At 45.9% G+C, this 5,438-nt stretch overlaps 1 long non-coding RNA gene across 1 annotated transcript; it reads left to right on the top strand.

Moving 5' to 3' along the window:
* The first annotated feature begins 598 nt into the window (after window positions 1-598).
* Window positions 599-5,020, top strand: LOC123602590. The gene is made up of 3 exons (XR_006714516.1): window positions 599-707; window positions 3,731-3,844; window positions 3,932-5,020. It is a non-coding gene; the product is annotated as an uncharacterized LOC123602590 (long non-coding RNA).
* The last annotated feature ends 418 nt before the right edge of the window (window positions 5,021-5,438 follow it).

The raw sequence follows: 5,438 nt of genomic DNA, 5'->3' as shown, positions 1-5,438 counted from the left end.
ACTGGAACTCAGAGTCTGGAGCTGAGGAAAAATGTGCCAGCCCTTTAGTAAGAGTCGACATATGCTGAAAAGGGCCTTGCACACCACTGCTTTATAGAGGAAGTATTTTTATTCCTATTGAACACAGAGGAAACTGAGGCTAAGAGCAGCCAGGTGGCATACCTAAGGTTAGTAACTTTCATACTGGCAGAGCCAGGATTTGAACCCAAACTTGAGAGATTCAGAAGCCAGTACATTTTTTCTCCAATGCCTTTTGGGTATAAGTGTGGAATACCACATCCTTCGTTTTGGGCGAGGTAAACTGCTTCACATTTCTTGCTCCTGAATTTATTTCCTCATTGCTCTCCCTCAGAGTTCATAAAATTGTTCAGGAAGGTTCCAGTCAGCATGTATAGCCTGTGGTGTCTGCACCACAAGCCCCCTGGACCACCTCTGCTTTCAGCCACAGCCGGAGCGGACGGTCCTAGGTGAGGTCACACTCATTCTCAATGTCCTGCCTCAAGCAGAACCAGTCTCTCTGAACTCTCATTCAGGGTCCCCCACCCCCACCCCCACCCCTTCCATGCCCGGGGGGGGGGGGGGGGGGGGGCTTGATCAGAGCTTGCAAGGGCTGCCCAGAAGCACAGAGGAGTCAACTTCCCCAGAAACAGTTTTCAAACAGTGAGGGAGGGAGACAATGAGGAAAGGCTCCAGCTATCATCCGTGAGGTGGGTATTTCTGGGAGGCGCCTGTACACTCCTCAGAGGTTCCAGCAAAACCGAGCCCCCTGTGGCCGTAGACCTCAAGGAAACACGCACTCATCTTGGCTTTTCCCCTGGGTTACTCTTCCTACCCCACACGTCTGCCTCCTGGAGTCACCTTCTGAGTAGACCACCTCCATTAAATTCTTGCCTGAGCCTCTGCCTTCAGGGTGACCCAAAGCAAGACAGTGTGCCTGTGCCTGGAAGGCTGTGTGAATTGCAAGTAGCACCTCCAGTGTGTGCGTGTGCGTGTGTGTGTGCGTGCACACGCGTGTGCGTGTGTGTGGTGGGGTGGGTGGAATAGGGTGGCAGAGTAGTAAACAGGGACGCAGGGACACAGCAGCCAGGACCTCCTTTCCTTCCCTGGAGATTCTCTCCATATAAAATTCCTGGAGCTCCTGAAGTCTCTGCCCGAAAGAGAGGCATCACATGACTTACAGGACCCTGCAGAGACATGTGATCTCTTCATCACATGGGTGGGGTCAACACTCAACGGGGTGTTTCTGGATGGGGCTGTCCCTGTCTCTAGGTAGGGCTACCCCTCAGCCCTTGGCGATGGCTTTCCCACGCTGTCACCAGTGGGGCTGTCTCAGGTAGGTCACTACCTGACCGGGATTTCAATGCAGCCAGTTTCATGAGTCACAGAGTGCGGGGCTTACATGGGTGGGATGTGGGGGCTGTTTTACCTGGTAATATCTTTGCAGCTGATATGCAGCCACATCCTAAGCCTCTGTATAAAAACAAAGGGGGAGAACTTAACCAGCTGGAAAAATCAATTTAAATGCTTACAGGGAAACAGTAAGGCCTGACACTGCCGCCTCATTTTCACGAGGTGAGTCACTAAAACGGTTGACCTCATGGCTAATCTATGAGCAAAGGCGCGCTGGCAGTTACTGTTGGCGCGAGAAGGGCCTGTGACCAGTTTCCTGGAGCCCTGGCGCCAGTCGGAGGCCAGAGTAGCCGTCTGCCATTAGGAAGTCGGCCTACTTCTCCAAGGAGCAAGCTCCCAGCTCAGAGGCGCGGGTCTAGCGGAGACTCCTTGATTGGCCAGTTTCATGGGCTAATCCCCTTTTCACGGTTACTGATTGGCCCGTTCCACTACCCACGCCTCACAGTATGCAGCTCTCATTGGCCAAGTTCACTGTGCCCTCCAAAGATCTTGCTCTCTAATTGGTAAATCCTGCCAGCCAGTCCGCTGAAGAGTCTGCTCTCACACACCTTCCATCCAATTTCTATTTAAAGGATAGTTCCTGCTGTGATTGTATGTATTTATGCTATTCTCGCAGGCCTCCCTTAAATATGCCTGCTTTGTGACTCTGCCGCCTAGGGTGAAGAACAAAGGCTTGGGGTTGAGATCTAGATTTGACTCTCAGCCCAGTCCCTTACTAGCTTTATAACTGTGGTCAAGGTGTTTAACTTCTGCATGCCCCAATATTAATAATTGAGAGCACTAGAGTAAGATGGCTTCTTGTTTGCTAGCTGTGTGATTTTGAACGGATTACTTAACTTCTCTGAGCCTCACTTTCCTCAGCTCTGAAACAGGCATAGTAGTAGTACATACCCCCAAAGACTTGTTAAGAGGATTAAATGAGATCATGATGTAAAATATGTGGCACGTATGTTCTCAATAAACATTAGCTATTTCTGTTGTGTGTTTAGAGTGGGGGGGGGGGGCGGCGGGGAGGAATTTGCAGAACAGTAAAGACCCATCCTTGTCTTCCGGTGGCTAAGGATTTAGTCCAAAGATCAGCCAGTGTGCAGGCTTAGGTAATGGTCGGTGATATTATGCATGCAGTTCTTATCTTCCTGGGTGTGGGAAACCCCAGTGTCTGGTCCTCCCTGGGCCTGTCCCTCAAGAGATGTAGGCAGAGATTTCAGGTGTGAGTTAGAGAGACCCAGGAGGGGCAGGAGGATGAAGAATGTTGCATTAAGACCAGTGACTCTGAGAGACCTGTGTGAGTCAGTGGTGGCCAAAGTATTGATTGTGGCTCTTAACTATGCTAAAGCATTTAAAAATGAGCATAAAAGCATTAGGAAATAAAGACATGCATAGTATAGGATTCAAATATTGGATAAAGGATCTGCATTCAAGCACACGACTACAATATTATGAAGCGCAACAATTATGACAGAAGAAGTAAGATCTAAGGTGTGTTATAGTGCATTTTTGTGCAATTGCATTACTACAATTCTCTGGGGTTGCCCAATAACACTCAATAGGCATTCTCCTAGTCTTTACTGGGTTAAAAAGTTATAAGAGCAAGATACATTGTACTCATAAAAATTAAAACATCCATGAGTTAGGGGCACCTGGATGGCTTGGTCAGTAGGTTAAGGGTCCAATTCTTGATACTGGTTCAGGTCATGATCTCATGGTTTCATGAGCTCTAGCCCCATGTTGGGCTCTGCACTGACTCTGCGAAGCCTGCTTGGGATTCTGTCTCTCTCTCTCTCTCTCTCTCTCTCTCTCTCTCTGTCCCTCCCAGCTTGCAGTCTCTCTGTCTCTCTCAAAATAAATAAACTTAAAGAAATTATTTCTTAAAAATCTGTGAGTTAAAGAGCACCAGAAATTGCTGTATTGGTCAAATTCAGCTTTTGGAATTCACACTCTGTCAAATAATATTTCACCTGCATTTATTTCTCTAATTTTAGGATTAAGTTATACTATGCTTGGATTGCTTTCATATGCAAAGATTATATATATATATATATACACACACATATATATGTACATATATATATATCTGGTCAGTATGTTGGAAAGCCCTATGAAAACTGGTCATTGCTTGCCATTTACCAGAAGAATCTGGAAGTTTGTGTCAACACCGGAAGGAAGAACAGCTGTCAGTGCTTGCTACCTTTGAGACTTAGCTGCTTGTTAGCTGAAAGCATATAGAAATCTTTGTGAGAATCGTGTGTGTCAGGGATCAAAAAAATGTTTTATACCTGGTGATGTATTTTTCTAAGTGGTTTGGATTTGTGCCCTGCAGCATTTTTGCCATCAACCTTTAGGCTGTGGAGCTGGAGTGGAAAAGTAGAAAGAGATGATGTAACAGAAGCCACATCAGACAGGAAAGGGAAAGGAGTTGCTAGGAACCCATGAGGTAAGATCAGCCTGCTGCCTCAGCCCGGGGATACAGGGGGGTATGTAAGAAGAAAGATACTCCAAAGGAAACACTCACCCCCAACAGGTTTAAGAAAATGTTGCAAGCCGTCAAGCTATTGTTGCATGTTCTCCCAGCCCCACCTTCATGCTGCAAGATGTGTCCAGACTGGTAGCTTGAAGCAGTCTTTGCGTGTTACGCAAGAGATCCAGAAGCATCTGCACCACTGTGGTAAACAGAGAAAGTGGCTGAGAATTGAGAATTGGCAGGCCTGCCCAAAGGTCGCTCTGCACTGGAGGTACAGGGACCCCGCCCCGTTTTATGGAGGTGTGACAAGAGGCTGCACGTTGGCAGCTCAAAGCTGAGGGTCCAGGTGGTAGTTGTACCAAGTCTCTGGGGGCAGTGGCTGGAGCAAAAGCCCAGCAGCAGGGTGACAGGGCCAGAACACTGCAAGATATCCAGCCACAGATCCCTCAACAAGGATGTGGAAGGACAGAGACTCCTGTCCAAAGGCGTTGAGCTCCCTTTTCCCACGGAGGAGCAAAAGCCATATGGCTCAGACCAGAGGTCCGTCTCCAATTCTGTGCCCCTGTAGCACTCAGGAAACAGAGAGGGAGGAGGGGTGCACAGAGAGCCCCTGGAAGGGCTGAGAAGCTATTGCAGAGTGAACTTACTCACAGAGAATGAGAGTCGATTTTAACCAGAAAAGCTGGAGTATAATTTCCCCCCACCTTCGTTTCATTTGGAGACTTTGAAACAAGATAAAAAAAAATATTCAGGGAACAATAAAGAAACACCTTATTTCCTTGCACATCTGAATTGTAATGCATAAATTGTAATCCAGTTACAAAAGTATACAGTGGCCAGTGGCATTGTCCTAAAAGGCTATGTGAAACCAACTGCTTTAAATCACATTTCCTGCGTTGTAAAACTCTCTTGGTTGAAAGAATAATAGTTTAAACATTTTTGTGTCATCTGCTCCAGAGCGTATGATGGTTCTCTGATCTGCAGATTCTTTACGGGAAAGGATTATAGTTCACCATTTTTCATCCTGTAATTGATACACTAACTGCCTATCGAGACCCAAGATTTCAGAGGCAAAATACAGCTACTGGCTTTGTCTGTATGTCTTACTCAAAAAAAAAAAAAAAAAAAAAAAAAAAAAAATTAAATAAATAAAAAATAAAAACGGGTGAAAAATCCAGTGTGGCAGACACACTAAAAGTGTAAAAGCAATTCTCAAGTGACCTTTCAGAAGCATTATCAATGCTGCTTTATGTAAAATCATTAAATGCCAAACTGGCCAAAAATTAAGACTGCATTTGCTGGGATGCTTACTGTGACGTATCACATCTTAAGTGCCTGCTTTTCTGTAGTGTGTGCTTCAGTTTGAGCAATTTCTATCACTTTTGACCTCGGCAAAAATGAATTTAAGACCCTTTAAGTAACTAGGGGAGGCAGAGCCTTTTCTAAGTGTAGCATGGCTTATCAATGAGACTCAAATAGCTGGACCCCCACCCAGGCATTATAGACTCGGCATACCTTTTGTAATTTCTTCATAACAACAGAAATTTTTTAAAATGTTTATTTATTT

Source organism: Leopardus geoffroyi, chromosome D1 (genome assembly GCF_018350155.1).
Source record: "Leopardus geoffroyi isolate Oge1 chromosome D1, O.geoffroyi_Oge1_pat1.0, whole genome shotgun sequence".
In the NCBI taxonomy this organism is placed as follows: Eukaryota; Metazoa; Chordata; class Mammalia; order Carnivora; family Felidae; genus Leopardus; species Leopardus geoffroyi.
Note: the sequence above shows the minus strand (reverse complement) of the source record. Positions and strands in the feature narration are given on the sequence as shown.